General features: G+C 37.5%; 2 long non-coding RNA genes across 2 annotated transcripts; both read right to left on the minus strand.

Annotated features, from left to right (window-relative positions):
- Nucleotides 1-3,895: 3,895 nt before the first annotated feature.
- Nucleotides 3,896-11,127, minus strand: LOC126810254 (uncharacterized). Its single transcript, XR_008786236.1, has 5 exons — nucleotides 10,780-11,127; nucleotides 8,724-8,780; nucleotides 7,745-7,789; nucleotides 5,389-5,476; nucleotides 3,896-3,990 (listed from the first exon to the last, which is right to left on the minus strand). It is a non-coding gene; the product is annotated as an uncharacterized LOC126810254 (long non-coding RNA).
- A 1,260-nt stretch (nucleotides 11,128-12,387) lies between these two features.
- On the minus strand, nucleotides 12,388-16,410 carry LOC130010667 (uncharacterized). The gene is made up of 3 exons (XR_008785925.1): nucleotides 16,096-16,410; nucleotides 13,388-13,435; nucleotides 12,388-12,725 (listed from the first exon to the last, which is right to left on the minus strand). It is a non-coding gene; the product is annotated as an uncharacterized LOC130010667 (long non-coding RNA).
- Between the last annotated feature and the right edge of the window lie 2,033 nt (nucleotides 16,411-18,443).

The following is an 18,443-nucleotide window of genomic DNA, read 5'->3' on the forward strand; positions in this document are numbered from 1 at the left end:
AAGCGAACTTATTGTCTTTTGTATATAGCCCTGAAGACACTGTAATTAAATGTTATTAAAATACAGATTTTTCCATCCACATCTTAGTGGTTTTGGTATATAGATCATATATATACCAAAACGACTTTGGGGGGGGGGGGATACGTAGGTTAATTATGCCACACTTAAAGGGCCAATCCCGATAATATTCTGGAGAATAAAACTTCTTAATTTTGTATTAAAATCCCTTTAAATCCTCTACCGAGCAACTACCTTAATATTTGTGATACGTTTTCGAACAACTTAAACCCGTCAGTCTTCATCTGGAAATGGAGTCCTAAGCTGCATTATGAGGTGTCTGGAAAAATCAGACTTTTATTTTATAAAAATAATGTGTATTTAAAATTTACCTTTCGTTATCAAGTACAACGCATGGGTCATTCATTGCATAGACCTCTAAAGGACCCGGAAAAAATTGACCCGAAATCTTAAAAGGGTTAGGTGTCTGGATAAGCAGTTTTGACATTCAAGTAAAAACGACTCAATATATTTGGGCGCTTAAATTTCACATGTTCTCTGACTTTTATTTTTGAGACTCTGTTCAAATCGGGATAGTCCCTTTAAAAAAGTGAAACCTACATCTACAGAAAATAATCTTAGTGACATCGGATTTTCCAAAAACTGTGAGATGGCTGAGCTTTAAAAGTTGAAATGTATTCTACGAGGATAGCAGGGGCCCGGCGATTTGGTGACAAAAAAAAAGAAACAATATAAAGAAGACCCATTTCCCAAAAATCTTGAAGCAAACTAGCCTAGTTTTCTATTTGATCTGCAACAACTTCATTTAGATTACTAATCTAGATAGGAGTGTTGGATGGCTGAATGGTTAGCACGTGCGAGCTGCATCATAAAGTCTATCATTGAGTCAACTGGGCGGCGTGGTTTCGATTCCCCAGTTGTACGTGACAAGTAGTAGGGTCGCCTGTCCAACCTGTTGGTTTTCTCCGGGCCCTCCGGTTTCCTCCCACGGCTAAAGACCCCTACGCGCAAGCGAATTATGAAAATAAATTTGAACCATGTGTTAGTCCCGAAATGACCTAGTTTGTATCGAGTGGACGTTAAACCCCATTTCTCCCCCTCACTCCAGATTTGGGGGAGGGCATGCAGATTTTGGGGGAGGGCGTGCAGATAGTAAGTTGTCTGTAGTTCAGATTGGTTTTCTTCGGGTCCCCCGGTTTCCTCCCACTGCTAAAGATCCCTATGCGTAAGCGAATTATTGAAATATAAATATGTTAGTCCCGAAATGACCCTCCCTCCCCCCTCTCTCTTTCCCCCTCTCTCTCTCCCCCTTTCTCTACTGCACATGACCATAAGCCCAATATTGATTATATGGTAAAACTGATTTACATGGGGGGGGGGGGGGGAGGGGAGTGATTATCAAAAACATGCGCTTTTCATTTGTCGATTTATTAAAATTCCACATTATTTTACATACCATACTAAGTCAGTCCATCCCTGAAAAGGGTGGAGAAAAATAGGATGTTACAAATAACAAAATACGCCATATAAAATGTTAATTTGTGTAGAAAGATATGGTGTTAAAACGTGTTACAGGCATCCGTATTACATTCTAAATCTACAATTATCATATAAATTAACACTGGTATATTGATCGAGTACTTTACAGCTACAGGAAAGTTATGTTTAGTTCGAGGGAATGTGCGACAGGTTGAGAGCACTACTTAAAACATATATTATGCAAGAGCTAAATCTGTCTATTGCATGTCTTTCATTAGGCCTGAAATGTTATCTAAATTATTAATTAGACATTAATTAACTTATTAAGACCATACTAAACTCTCGGTGGCATCGCTAGCCTGCGATATTTACTTGATTAGGATACCATTTGCTGCTCCACTTTCATTCTTGATTTAATCATGAAATGGTTAATCGAGACAATAATGTTTTGTATCCTACGGACTTTAGCAATGACGATCGAGGGTAGACCGAAAATTCAATCGCTAAAAGCCCGGTTCAGAGTGGATCAATTTGACTGAAATTTTCCACAAATTCCCTTTACATTATCTAGTTTTTATCTATTATAATGAGAACTGCCAGCTCTTTATCTAGTCTCCCATAATGTATGTTTAACTATTTTTTAGCTATTATAGCAAGAATGGCCAGCTCTACATCTAAATCTTACATAACACATCTTGAAAGTATTTACAATACAGTTAATTTTTTTTATTAGAATGAAAATATAATTTTTAAGGAAATAAATAGATTTTCCATATTAACAAAAAAACAGATTTCTAATTAATATCTAACATATATTAAAAGTATCAATTATATACAAAAATTGGGGGTTGGATGGCCGAATGGTTAATACGCGCATGTTGTATCATAGGGTCTGTCATTGAGTCAACTGACGGGGATTCGATTCTCCGGTTGTATGTGACAGGGAGTAGGGTCGCCTGTTCAACCTCGTGGGTTTTCTTTTTTCATTTAACATGCGTAGGCTTTTTGAATAGGTCAAGTAAAATGACCCCAACAAACGTCGTACTGATTTGCCAAGAATATTTAATAAAATATAACTATAAATGATAGAATTTATTTATTAATAATATTAGACGGAAATTATCAATATATATAAAACTAAGCAACAAATACGAGTCTCTATATTATCCATTATGTATCCTATATGTTCTATATTTATGTTTTTCCGGCGTGGTTCTCCCTTGTCAGTGATGCAGGACGGAGGGGCTCACAAGGAAAGCTGTCTAGTCGTTCGGATGGGACGAAAAATCGAGGTCCCGTGTACACATTGGCGTGCACGTAAAAGATCCCTTGGCAGTTGGAATTCGATATAAGAGTAGGCCGTAGTGCCGCTGTCCGGGCAAAATTTCCCTCATAGCACACTGTATGGCGTATGCCCGTCTTCATTAGCCCAGGTTAGGAGCAGAACAGTAGGACGTTAAACCCCATTTCATTTCATTTCATTTCATTTCTATATTTATGTAATTAATATATTTTTATAATGTGTACATGTATCTAAATCAGAGAGATGGGTTACACATAGGCGTAGCCCCCAATCCAAATTCAGATTTAATGAATAAATATATTGTTTAGAAAAAAAAACCCTCACAAAAGAAAAAATAAATATCGAGTTAACCCATAAAGAAAATAAATATAAAAATACAAAATAAGTTGTATTCCGATATATAATTAACAAGGTTTTATATACAAAAGAATATTGGAAAGATAAATGTTTTCATAAAAGTATAAATGAAAATATCACCACTCGCAAAAGCAATATTAAAAATACAGTTGGATGTCTTATCAAAAAAAAAGAAGAAAATATCACAATTCACAAAAGCAGTATTGAAAATACAGTTGGATGTCTTGTCAGAAAAAAAAATTCTATATACATGATGGGGTTATTAGTCTGAATACAAACAGTGTTTAATAATAGCATTATCTGAACGACATTCAAAGATGATATTTAATTTAAAACTAAATATATTTTTCAGATATATATGATCTTTACTGATATATCGTCTTTCAGATAGAAATACTTTTTACAGACATATACCGACTTTCAGATAGAAATACTGTTTACAGAAATATACCGACTTTCAGATAGAAATACTGTTTACAGACATATACCGACTTTCAGATAGAAATGATCATTACTGATATATCGACTTTCAGATAGAAATGATCTTTACTGATATATCGTCTTTCAGATAGAAATACTTTTTACAGATATATACCGACTTTCAGATAGAAATACTGTTTACAGACATATACCGACTTTCAGATAGAAATACTGTTTACAGACATATACCGACTTTCAGATAGAAATGATCTTTACTGATATATCGACTTTCAGATAGAAATGATCTTTACTGATATACCGACTTTCAGATAGAAATGATTTTTATGGACAATGTTTCACCTTTCTGTGTCCAAATTTAGAAGTCTGTTGGTAACGTCTGCTTCGACTTGGACCTACAACAATAAAATACATTTAAATAGAACATAAAGCTACGACAACCCGCGGCTTATTTATCATCGATGAATATATGTATATCAGATTACAACGGATGGATGTGGAGGGATAGATCTATTTGTTAAGGCCAACTCAATTTTCGTCAAGGTCACTGAGATGTAAGGTTATGGCACGTGATTGTGGGTTAGGGTTAGGGTAAGCGTTAGGCCTTATCATTTAGCAATAACCGGAAGTGAAGATGGTTTAGGTTTTAAAAACCTTAGATGGATGCCACAATATTTAACTTTGCATAACAACTCGTTTTGTACTTTTTATTATTTTTTTCTTTATAATTAAATGAGGCAAAAGAAGTTTTGTGTACGGCACACAATCGCGGACGATACTTCTGTGACGGAAATCGTCGTTATGTGCGTTGTGTATACTGTCCAGCAAATTGACGTTACCGAGAAATCGAGCTGTGGTAATATATAACTCGTGATATGTGCAGGCCTTTAAAATGGGTTGTACTTGAATTGAGTGTGGGATTTATATTGCCACTCCCTCTACATCACTATTGAAGCCCCCATCACACCAAAGCTCGATCTAAAGCAACTGGAATTATTTTGAGTCGCGTTGTTAAGCCCCCGTCAGGCCTGGGTGGCGTCCTTACTGCGCTGCTGCGACTGTACGGGGACCAGAAAATGCACAGGGTCGCCGGCAAACGTGAACACAACGGGATAAAATGTCCCAAAAAATTACAAACATGAAAAAAGTCGCCTTCTCACAGCTTTCCAGGTCAGATCGCACAACCTTGGCGTTTGTTTTGAACATGCTCAAAACAAACGTCGTGACTCGGCGATCATTGGCGACAACGGCGACCACAGCGCGATATCTGGCGTTTCCATCACGCTTTTACCACGCTAATGACGATCTTGACGCGCTCTGAGACCATTTTCCGTCGCCGTAGCAGCGCAGTAAGGACGCCACTCCGGTCTGACGGGGGTATAAAGCTGGTGAAGGTCTTCGTGGATCGTGTTGCTCGTGCTGAGAGCGTGTTAGGTTCTTGTTTGATTGTATCGTCATCGTGTAGTTACCGAGTCTGGTTGAAGTAATTTCATCAAATTTGTACTCCAACTATACGCGACCTGCTAGAAATTATGAGTCTCCTTGGATCGCCAAATCTTTTAGATCTGAACACATCGAGCTTTGGTCTGACGGCGGGCTTATTGTAGTCTCGGTCACCCAGAACATCTTGTTTTAGGAATAGTGTCCTCTCTTGGACTTCGTTTATGATATTGTAAAAGATCGGATAATCTAGCCAATGACCTATTATTCTGAAATGTTGCGAATAATATTTTTTCTGGACGATAAGACTATATGACTGAGGGCCGATGAAGTATTTAGTGTATGGATCTTACCGTTTACATCTCCAGATGACTATCACCAGCAGAGCTAGCAGAAGAAGTCCACCAACTACACCAGCAGCAATAGCTATTGTATCACTTCCTGAAATATAATCATGATAGAGAATTGAACAACATAGAACATTTTTCAATATTCACAGGAACGAGAGGGAGAGAGAGAGAGAGAGAGAGAGAGAGAGAGAGAGACGCCAGTTGACTCAATGACAGATACAACGCGCACGCGCTAACCATTCGGCCATCCAATCCCCCGAACTGAAAATAAATATCGAACCGAAATCATGGCGGCGAGGGGACCCGTTGTCCCATTTGTTAATAAACCAGACTAAAAATCCTCCAAATTATCAACGCCCGGCAAAGAAGAGCGGACATCATAAAATAAAAAAAAATAAAATGGACAGATATTTCTCTTTTGACAGAAAAAGAAAAATATTTGACTAAAACATTTCTGAGTTGGAGGGGTGCGTCATGTTGTCTCTGTTTTATAATAAACACAGTTGATTAAGTTATTAACGCCCAGTGTTACATAATAACAGGTGTCATAGACGCTTCCTATCATCTTGACACGCGAAAGTGATTTTAAACCTGTCTACTATCGACACCTCTAGAGGTCTTATGTTATTATGCAGTCTTAAATTTAACTTGTTGGCATGTCTTATTTAAACTTTCTTTGATGATAGGCAAACTGTATTAAATGTTAAATCTGATACGATACATGATACATTAACCAAATGTCTAATAAGATTCCTTTGTCTGGAAGGGTTTATAAACCCAGATAACAAACGAATCGACAGTTAGGTCCGGCGAGGACACGAGAGCGGGGCGAGACGGAATGAGGGAGAGCGTATTTGTGCCAAGCTAGGACATGGCTCATTCAATACAAGTTAGTTCTGGATGTCTTTAACATTACGATGTTTGTACTTGATATGTAAGAAGCAGAGAATACAAGTATTAGACGATGTTGAACTAGTCCTGTCATCTGAACTTGATTAAAGAACCAATACTGTCACACAAATACAAATACTGATAGTTTTCGTGTTAGTGCGGCTTAGCTATCATTTCATTTTCATATTAGAAGTCCAACAATGAGGGTAGTTAAACGCCATATTCTAACGCACTAATGTTGGGGGAATACCCTATATGGGATAAATGAAGGCACATGAAATGAGAGAGAAATGAAAATGAAATAAAATAGGGTTTAACGTCCTACTGTTCTGCTCCTAAATGGGCTAATGAAGACGGGCATGCGCCATACAGTGTGCTATGAGGGAAATTTTGCCCGGACAGCTGCACTACGGCCTACTCTTATATCGAATTCCAACTGTCAAGGGATCTTTTACGTGCACGCCAATGTGTACACGGGACCTCGGGTTTTCGTCCCACCAGAACGGCTAGACAGCTGTCCTTGTCAGGCCCTCCGTCCTGCATCACTGACAACTGATTCTGGTTGGGTTTAGTATACTTTATAACATACTAAAAGCTTACCAAAGTAGGACCCCCGGAAAAGTTTTTTTTTTCAAGATGGCGTCAAATTAATGGTCACTGAAACGTCTTAAAATGATCATAACTATGTAACTATGAACTCAAATTTGATGATCTTGGTGTCATGGGGAACCACGCCGGAAAATCTGGATGAACTTTCTCGGCCAATGCAGGGATCGAACACCCGACCTCAGAGAGAGAGAGAGAGAGATAGAGAGAGAGAGAGAGAGTATCTTTTGCACACCCCTCTATAAATATAAGTAATATATCATTACACATGACAGTATCTATCTATCAACAGAGAGAGAGAGAGAGAGAGAGAGAGAGGGGGGGGGGGGGGTAGCGAGCGAGAGAGAGAGAGAGAGAGGGGGAGAGAGCGAGCGAGAGAGAGAGAGAGTTTAGCAGTTGGAGGAAACTCAAGAGGTTGGACCCTACTCCTTGTCACGTACAATCGAGGAATCGACACACATGAATAGCTTATATAATAAGTTGTAGGCTATGATATAAATATAAGAGATAGAGAGAGAGAGAGAGAGAGATAAATGGGGTTTAACGTCCACTCGACACAAACTAGGTCATTTCGGGACTAACATATGGTTTAATTTTATTTCAATAATTCGCTTGCGCGTAGGGGTCTTTAGCAGTGGGAGGAAATCGGAGGACCCGGAGAAAACCCACGAAGTTGGACAGGCGACCCTACTCCTTGCCACGTACAACCGGGGATTCAAAACCACGCCAGTCGACTCAATGACAGACTTTATAATACAGCGCGCGCACGCTAACCATTCAGCCATCCAACCCCCCAATATAATTATAAGAGAATTTAACATTAGTATCATAAGCAAGTATATCATATTTAAATTCAAATTACCATCATCTCCAGTCAATGCTCCGACTACAGGATAAATACACACATCTGAAAATAGATAAAAGTTTAGAAATGTGTACACGGGGCCCGGGTTTTTCGTCCCCTCCGAACGACTAGACAGCTATCCTTGACCCTCCATCCTGCACCACTGACAAGAGTAAACCACGTCGGAAAATCCCAATGAACTTTCTCGGCCAATGTAGAGATCGAACACACCCCTGACCAGTCATACTCCTCGCAGTGTTTCGTTTGATTAGAGCTAATCCCACTTAACACTGCTGTAAACAAAGCGAATTCTTGTTGTAAATTATGACTGGTCAATAGTCCGATTAACAACCAATAGCTAACTGCGTAAAACACTACCAAAAATAGCTCCACATTGGACCAAATATGTTTACATAACGTTACGTCATGACTCACGATTTTATTATGCCCAATTAACCAGTGCACAGCAGAATATTGCAGAAAACCTAATTGTGTGACAAACAAGGTTATCAGCTGTCAACACGGATATATAATGTAAACAATATTGTTCTGAGACGAACAAGACTTTCACCGTTTTTAATACCTTAAATCACTGTCCAAAGTTTTAGGGAAGACCCCTGATAAAAAGAAGGGCTGTCATGTTGCTGTGCTTGTGGGTAGATTTGATTGAACGGGAAGAATAGACACACTCCCTCAAAAGCGCAAGTATCAGAAGCTAATCCAGCAATGGTCAGAGAGGGATTTCTCGGGCCATTGCTTCGGGAATATGCTGACCAGTATGTTTGCTCCTACTTTTCTTTCAATTTATATATTAAACCTTGCCTCATCCGTCCAGACAAAAAATAAAAAGTTTTGGCGTGGGTTCTATTTGTGCGTGGACTAGAAGCGAACATAGGCCTTGCAGGGAGTATGCATCACAACAAGGATCATTATGCTACAGCATCATGATAATTATTAATTACAATTATATCCCAAAATCAATAATAAAAAAACTGACCGTTTTCTGTATCTTGTATTTCCGTACAGCCATCACAGTCAACATTCACTCCTTTACCTGCAATAAAGTTACATTTAATGCGCTTAATAATTGCGCCGTCTTTATCAAGCAAAACATGTTTTATTTCGCCGTATCCGAACGACAAGCCATGTTTCCTTGTCAGGCCTTTCATCGGGATTTTCCGGCGTGGATTCCCCTTGTCAGAGGTGCAGGATTGTGGGCATAACAGGGACAGCTTTCTAGTCGTTATGATGGGACGAAAAACCCATGTTCCGTTTACACATTGGCGTGCACGTAAAAGATCCCTTGACAGTTGGAATTCGATATAAGAGTAGACCATAATGACGCTGTCCTGGCAAAATGTTCCTCATTGCACACTGCATGGCTTTTGCCCATCTTCATTAGCACAGTCGTGGCAGAACAGTAGTACATTAAACCCCATTTCTTTTCATTTATACTTCTGCATTTAATATGCATACGTAAACTGATTTGTATCTGTGGATACTTGGGACTGCTTCTTTAAACATCTTGGTGATAGTAGCGGCCTAGCGAATATCTACTTCTGATGAATTTGAGCCGAACAGTGAGACGTTAAACCAGAGAACGCTAAATCGGAGACGATCCTGCACATATGACGTCTTATGTAGACTGTGGGTTAGTGCTAGGATAAGGGTTAGGCTTGGTTCGGGGTTAGGGTTAGCGTTAGCCCTGTTTACATCTCGAGACTATGACAAAATCTGCAGGTTCTAACCCTAACCCTGGCCATATGACGTCATATGCGCTAAAATGTCCAGGACCGTCTCCGATCTAGTGTTCTCCCGTTTAACCCCATTTCATTCATTTTATATTTTTTTCATAGTTATGAACCTGTTTGATATGTCACAGTGTGTTGGTGAATGATGGTCTACGAGATTTATTAACAGTGACAGTTTTGATTTATTTTTGGTAACAATTTTGATATATTTTTTTAAATATTTAAACTGGAGTGGTGTTAACTGAAATGAAATGAAATGGGGTTTAACGTCCTACTGTTCTGGTGGTGTTAACTGGGTTGGTGGTTAATTATCGCCATTACTCTGAGGAAGTTTCTTTCTGATTACTGATTGAGACAATCTGGTTAAAACACAGATCCTATTTCGTTTCGTTTTTATAGTTCACAATTTCGTTTTACTTGTCTTAACTTCACTAGGATCTGGAAGAGTTGTTATATAACCCGTCGTTCTGGATGGCGTGAGGGATTAGCCAATGAAACGGTCTGTTATGGCCGGTTTTTGCGTGAGGTGCACGGGAATGTGGGTAACCCACCCGAAACATCAACGCGTATTGGTTAATCAAATGTCTAACGTCATAGGGTAAAAAAACCCCCTAAACAGTCGCATGAAATCTCACGTGACTTTCCACAAACATTCGGTCAGATCGTCATGTAGTAGAGGCCATCGCAAGTACAAACAAACGAAACGAAATAATATTAAATAAAGGGTGGGTGGGGGTGCTGATAATTGCATTGTTAAATCCCATTGTTAAAGAGTAAAAATATTGCTGTAACTGTTGTTATTGGTAGTCCTTTTCCGTCTTTTGGAGAATCGTATTCCGTACTATTTTGAGCTAGAACTATAACGTGTTAGTATATATTTCTCACAATGCAACATTTTTGTAAACAGAGACAAGCCAACATGATATGAAGTATTTACAGATTTTAAAAACCAAGACAAATTCCCAGACTGATTTTTCTCTCTATATTCACCATGCTATTGATTGTATTATAGCAAGTTTTAATCATCTAGATGATCTTAAATCTTACAAGACAAACCTGCGGACAAGACAAAATGTAGACATTGCAAAAAGTAAACAAATATCAAATCAAAGTAATGGTTCCGGGATTATATTGTCGATAACAGGAACAACCGAACAACATAAAACAGACCAACAATAGGTTATAGACAGACAAGTGGGGTCGATTGTCGGTAAAAGGAACAACGTGCAGCAGACCAACAATAGGTTATAGACAGACAATTGGGGTTAAATCTTAGATAATAACAGCCATAGCCTAACTTACCACTGTTGAACCTTATAATAACGACATCATCTGTTCTTGCCAGTAAATTATTCATATGAACGTCAATGGGTACCGAGCTGACTCTACTGGCTGTTGCGTACGATTCAACGCCAGATTGTGCTTGACAATCACTAGGAATACTGGTATCGCTTGAGGATATATTAAACTGGCAGCAGGTATCTGGATGTAAGATCAGCTGATACACGGTGATGGTAACAGTTGATGCTACCGACGTTACTCTGCATTTACAGTCCATCTTAGTGCCAGGCGTGCGAGTACTCCCGTTGTAATGTAGAAAAGCTTCACCAAATCCCACAACAGATGATGGAGTCATCACATTGATGATACTGGTTTCTGAAGGATAAAATCCAAAATCCAAACTAAGGCTTTATAATGTAAGCTTATACAGGAGAGAGTGAGAGAGAGGATAGAGAGAGAGGGATAGAGAGAGAGAGTGAGAGAGAGGGATAGAGAGAGAGAGGATAGAGAGAGAGAGAGAGGGATAGAGAGAGAGTGAGAGAGAGGGATAGAGAGAGAGAGGGATAGAGAGAGAGTGAGAGAGAGGGATAGAGAGAGAGAGGATAGAGAGAGAGAGAGAGGGATAGAGAGAGAGTGAGAGAGGGAGAGAGAGAAAGAGAGAGGATAGAGAGAGAGAGAGGGAGAGAGAGGGAGAGAGAGAGAGATTAGGTCACTTCGGGACTAACATGCGGTTTAATTGCATTTCAATAATTTATTAGCAGCGGGAGAGAGGGAGAGAGAGAGAGAGAGAGAGAGATTAGGTCACTTCGGGACTAACATGCGGTTTAATTGCATTTCAATAATTTATTAGCAGCGGGGAAAAGGCGAAGTTTTCAATCCGTGAATTGATGGACCAGTTTATGTAAATGCGTACACAAATATTTCTTATCTGAATAATATATGCACCTGACCTGCTAAAGTTTCATTTTGTAAATATTTTTTTAAATCTTTAAACTCTTGTCATTAAGATAAGCAGAATGATTCGGACCGTCGAGACAAAATGCACATATTGTTCTAACAGTAACACCGCTCAATGAAATCGGCAAACCGCAATGATGATGTTTGAACTTGAAATTGTCAATTTCTAAGCTGACAATATTGAATTACTAGCGCGATAACCGGCTTCGCCCGGGGCACAAAATCTTCTCGAAGGCTTTCCCGCTAGGTTATATCACCCGTTATTATTCTTAGTATTATTATCAAACCATAATAAACAGAGTTACCTTCCGTTAACCGGTAATTGCAGTCCAACGGAGGTATTTTGGCTGTGTAAAACTAATAAATGATCTCGACATTCATTTACAGTGATAACTGTGCTCAGAATGAAGTAATTTGAATGACATTTGAATGAAATTTTTTCAATATTTTAATTTTGTATTATCTATTTTTGAGCTATTATAGCATGAATGGTCAGCTCTTTATCTAAATATTCCATACAGTATCATTAATAATTTATATAACATTTGAGGCCTAAAGACAAATCTGCAATAGGCAGATTTAGCTTTTGCATAATGCATGTAAAACACATTTGAACATTTGAACATTTGACATACAGAAATACAATTATCGCTTTAACAACTTACCAGGAATGCACTCATATCGATAATAGGTATAGGTAGCGTTACCAGGGTTACTATATTGAGGCGTGTTTATACAAGACTGTCTGTACATACATTTCTTGAAGAGATCAGCCAGTTCTTCACGATCGAACCTGTGTAGTCTATCCTGATTCTGATAATTACAACATGATGTAACCGTGTTACACGTGGCTTTCTGACAAACAGGTGATTCATAATATCTATGTCCCCTATAAACTGTTAATGAACTCAATGCGATTACGCTTCCTTCCTTGCATTGTAGTGGGTGATCTGCGCATGCATGTGATCCATAGCAATTCTGGGATATCTGCACCGTCTTCCCACAAGCACCTGTTGGAAAAGAAAATCAGTGATTGAAAAATCATTTATCGTAAGTCTGTAATCTTTTTTTAAAGTTTATTGGTTGGATTGAATGCTATCCCAGATAATCCAGGACTTTCAAAACACTACGAAGCGACCACAAGTGATCATACAAATTCTCTACCATGATTAGTAATGGATTAATTCGTTCTGGTATTTAAATACTCTTCAATACTACCATAATAAGTCACTGATTAATTCATACGGTCTGTCATTGAGTCAACTGGCGGGGTTTCGATTCCCCGGTTGTACGTGACAAGGAGTAGGGTCGCCTGCCCAACCTCGTGGGTTTTCTCCGGGTCCTCCGGTTTCCCCCCACTGCTAAAGATCCCTACGCGCAAGCGAATGATTGAAATAAAATTGAACCATGTGTTAGTCCAGAAATGACCTAGTTTGTGTCGAGTGGACGTTAAACCCCATTTCTCTCCCTCTCTCTCACTGATTAATTCCGCCACGGTATATAAACGGCTCTTCAATTCTATCATAATAAGTCACGGATTAATTCCTTCACGGTATTTAAACACCCCCCAATTCTATCATGATAAGTCACGGATTAATTCCTTCACGGTATTTAAACACGTAAAGCAAAACATTTTTAACGTTAGTATATAATATACTGGGGGTTTACTCACCTTGAACATCTACACCACATCCGGTACATGTTATAGTTAAGGCCTTTACTGTAATATATTTCATTATAGACATTAGTTAAACATGCATTATAGTTAAGGCCTTTACTGTGATATATTTCATGATAAACATTAGTTAAACATACATTATACAAGAGCTAAATCTGCCTATTTCTTTAGGCCGGACATGTTAACTAAATTATTAGTTAGACAATAATTAACTTATCCAGACCATAATCTACTCTCGCTGGCATCGCTAGCCTACGATATTTACTGGATCAGAACCCGGTCTGCTGCTTCTGATTACTGATTAAGTCAAAAGTGGATAATCGAGACTATGTTTTGTTTTAACGTACTGACTTTAGTAATAATGATGGAGGCTATGCCCAAAATTCAATCGCTAAATACTCTGTTCAGGGTGCATCAATGTGACTGAAATTTTCAGCAAATTACCTTTACATTATCTAGTATTTAACTATTATAGTGAGAACTACCAGCTCTTTATCAAATCTCCCATATTATCTTTATCAAAACAAATATCTTGCATTTTTCATTTTTAGAATGTTGGACTCATGTCCTATACGGTTTATATCTTTTTCGGGGAATAAATTTGGGACTAACGTTTTTCACAATTAAATCAAATCATTTTTCATTTTGGGTGAAGCCTAGCTGTATCATTAACAGGCACATGACTGTATAGTGCAGTGGAAGCTTACGACTGGTCCCCAAATCCTCTCTCTTGATTTGATATTTGTTGTCGATTTCTTGCAATGTCTATGTAGTTTAAAATAAACACAATAGTTCTATGGATAACAATTACTATATTTAATTAAAGCTACGTTTCAACAATGATTCTCTTGTCGTTATCAAGCACAATACTGATACAGACAGAAGGAACAAAATATATATACAATGTACAATCAAAACATTCCATGAAACCATAAATTAGGAGAACAGTGACCTTTGATCTTATAATGAAACCATATGCAAAATTACGATTAGAGGTTTATAATTTTGCATATGGTTTCATTATAAGATCAAAGGTCACTGTTCTCCTAATTTATGGTTTCATTGAATGTTTTGATTGTACATAGTATATATATTTTGTTCCTTCTGTCTGTATCACATTGTAAATTAATGCACCTTGTATACATATTATGTCATTGTCTGCGATATCACCTCGGTGGAAGCGGACGTAAAATACAACTAACTCATCATCATCATGTCTGTATCAGTATTGTGCTTGATAACGACAAGAGAATCATTGTTGAAACGTAGCTTTAATTAAATATAGTAATTGTTATCCATAGAACTATTGTGTTTATTTTAATGTGTTCAATTACTAAATGCCATTCAAACAGTCTATGTAGTTTGTCTTGTCCGTATGTTTGTCTTGTCGGTTTTGCTTGGTGTTTTTTGTGGTCCTCCTGTGCCTGCTATATACCATACATATTTCAATAATTCGCGAGGACCCAAAGAAAACTCCACCCCATTAGTGGTTTCGATTCCCTTGTTGTACGTGACAAGGAGCAGGGTCGCCTGTCCAACCTCGTGGGTTTTCTCCAGGTCCTCCGGTTTCCCCCCACTGCTAAAAACCCCTACGCGTAAGCGAATTATTGAAATAAAATTGAACATGTTAGACCCGAAATGACCTAGTTTGTGTCGAGAGGATGTTAAACACCAATACCCTCTCTCTCTCACTACATTAAACAGTCGACCAATCTCCATGTCACAAACCGGGGACATGAGCCACGCCAATTCACTCATTTACAAACGTTCTGTTCTAAAAGAGTCAGCGCAGGAGGACCACATCACACATAAACAGAACACGTAGGACAAACCCGCGGACAATATACACATACATTGCAAGCAACAAAAATCAAGGGTATATATGAAATCAAGTGAATGTGTATAAAGACCTGTCATGATACAGACTTCACTCAAAATGAAATAAAAACTCTCAATAAGGGAGACAACTCACGAAACAAAGGGATTATTTCCCAAATGTTATAATGGTGAAGTGTAAAAACTCTCAATAAGGGAGACAACTCACGAAACAAAGGGATTATTTCCCAAATGTTATAATGGTGAAGTGTAAAAACTCTCAATAAGGGAGAAAACTCACGAAACAGAGGGATTATTTCCCAAATGTTATGTTAGCACAATGATGAAACACGGCAAGTGTGACAAAGCACTTTATAACTTTCATCAAATTGAACGACCATTTAGGTGCATTGAACTTATTTACCTAGGTTGCTTTTGATAATATATTATATTGACTTTTCAACTCTGTATATACTTCAGTTAAGGCACGAACTGGCTATGATCTAAGTAAACATGTAATTAATCCCATATATCATTTACAAACTACATATGATCTGTGTACAAGCTCTACATGACTTTAAAGGCATACGCACTGGTCAGTAAGCATACCATGACCTAACACTTGCATGTATGATCATGAGTCTTATCTATTTATCTGCGTCTCTCCTCCTCTCTCTTGTTTAGTTCCTGTTGTATCTGTGTAACTGTTTGATATTCTGTTCCGATGTAAATAAACCCTATCTGTACGAAACCGATCTCTGTTATCACTAAAATAGTGCTACACAAGCCAGAGGTGACCGGTCAGCTAGAGTTTGAAGCTCGACACTCTAGACAAAATTGGCCATCCTAACTACCGAGTAGGCTACTATTACCGTATATATACTCACCCGCGTTGTTTCGAAATTTCAACCAAAAGATGTCGTCAGGATGCGCTGCCAATTGTTCAACTGGCATATGAATTGGTGTAGGTAGGTGAGCAACGAATCTAAAGGTGTCGCTTAATCCAGTAGATGAACAATTGTTTAGCCGTAAGGTGGAGAGAGAGGTGCCGAAACCAGGACATGTTTGAGCCCCTAATTTAATATATCTAGTATAGAGTGTTATTGTTGGGGACTCAGATGTTATATCACAGGAACATGATATGTTGAGGTTGTCATTGCGCTGTTTACCGAAATAGAACATGTAGGACTCGTATGGGGTAGTTACAGAGTCTTTACACATCATGCTTAAGATGGCTGATTCTGAAAAAAACAAATAAACGAAATGAAATGAAATGGGTTTTTATATCCTACTGTCCTGCTCCTGACTGCGGTAATGAAGACTTGTATACGCCATACAGTGTTCTATGAGGGACATTTTGCCCAAGCAGCGGCGTTATGGCCTATTTTATGTCGAATTCAAAATGTAAAGGGATCTTTTACGTGCAGGCCAATGTGTACACGGGATCTCGGTTTTTCGTCACATCCGAACGTCTAGACAGCTTCCTTGTCAGACCCTCCGTCCTGCACCACTGACAAGGAGGAAAACACGTCGGAAATCCCGATGAACTCCCGATGAACTTTCTCGGCCAATGCAGATATCGAGCACGCAACCTCCTGGCACGCAACCGCCAGCGTCTTACCCACAGAAAAATATACAAGACTAGAAAAATTTACAATCTGATTAATATACAGATTTATATTTCGTTTCGTTTTTTATACTTTCGAAGGCCTACACTACATGAAGATCTGACAAATTTTACTGAAATGTCGCGTCAGGGGTCGTACGAGCGGCTTTTGACCATATGACGTCAGACATCGATTAATCAGCGTTGAAGGTTGTAGTGGTTTTCCCACAGTTCCGTGCATGGCACGCCAAGAAGTCGCCGTAACAGATGGTTTCACTGGCTAATACCTCACGCCATCAAGAAAGCGTGTTATATAACAACACTTCCAGATTTCAGTCTAGTACAGACAAATAGAACGAAATTTTAAACTATAAAATATGAAACGAAATAGGGTATGTATTTTAATCAGACTGGATAATATTTTAATCAATTGATCAAAAAGAATAACTTATGGAAAAAAACAACTTCAATTTACATTAATTTTCAAAAACAAATTTAATATTCAGAAAAATATTTAGATATTCTCAAATAAATATTATTCATAATATCACTCCTTTATAGACATATTAAACCAGATATGTGGAAATGTTGGAAGTAAAAGGGCAGATGTTATAAGATATTTATGAAGTTTTAAAATATTTATGGTGTTAATTAAATATTTATGATATTGTAAATAAATGTATGATATTATAAAATATTTATAATATTTTTGATATTAAAGATTTATGGTATTATAAAATATTTATAATATTTTTGATATTAAAGATTTATGGTATTATAAAATATTTATGATATTATAGTATATTTATGATATTATAGTATATTTATGATATTATAGAATATGTATGATATTATAAAATATTTATGATATTATAGTATATTTATGATATTATAGAATATGTATGATATTATAAAATATTTATGATATTATAGTATATTTATGATATTATGAAATAGTTATGATACTATTATCTATGTAATACCATGAAATATTTATGATATTATAAAATATTTATGATTATGAAATACGTAATACCATGAAATATGTATGATGTTATGAATTGTTTGTAAAATATTTATGATAATATGAAATATTTTATGATACTATTTATGATAATATGAAATATTTATGAAATTTTTATGATATTATAATTGTGATGTATTTATGAAATGTTGACAATATTTACACTATGAAATATGGTAATTCTGAAGTTAAATATCGAAATTTACTTACTCTTAATGCACTCATAGGTATAATAAACAAAGTGATACTCGGGTGAATCTAAGTATGGAAGGTTGAGAGTACAGGTTTGCTGGTAAGTACAGTTCTGTTGAATGGAATTCATCATATCCAAGGGAAGAGAAATTCTCTTTTCTGAGTTTTTCTGGTATCGACAACAGTTTGAATCACCATTGCAGATATTGCTGGGAGAGCAGGAATAGCTAGGGTCTTTGGTTCCAAATATAGCCGTAGCCACCGACATAACGTAACCATCGCCACAAGATAAAGTGTGACTAGTACACGGCAAGGCTGAGGAACCATAACAAAACGCTCCAGTTTTTAGTCCTATAATTAAAGTATATTAAAATAAACCAACTTATATTTCTTGCATTTAACAGTATAAAACT

Source organism: Patella vulgata, chromosome 2, assembly GCF_932274485.2.
Source record: "Patella vulgata chromosome 2, xgPatVulg1.2, whole genome shotgun sequence".
NCBI classification, from domain to species: Eukaryota; Metazoa; Mollusca; class Gastropoda; family Patellidae; genus Patella; species Patella vulgata.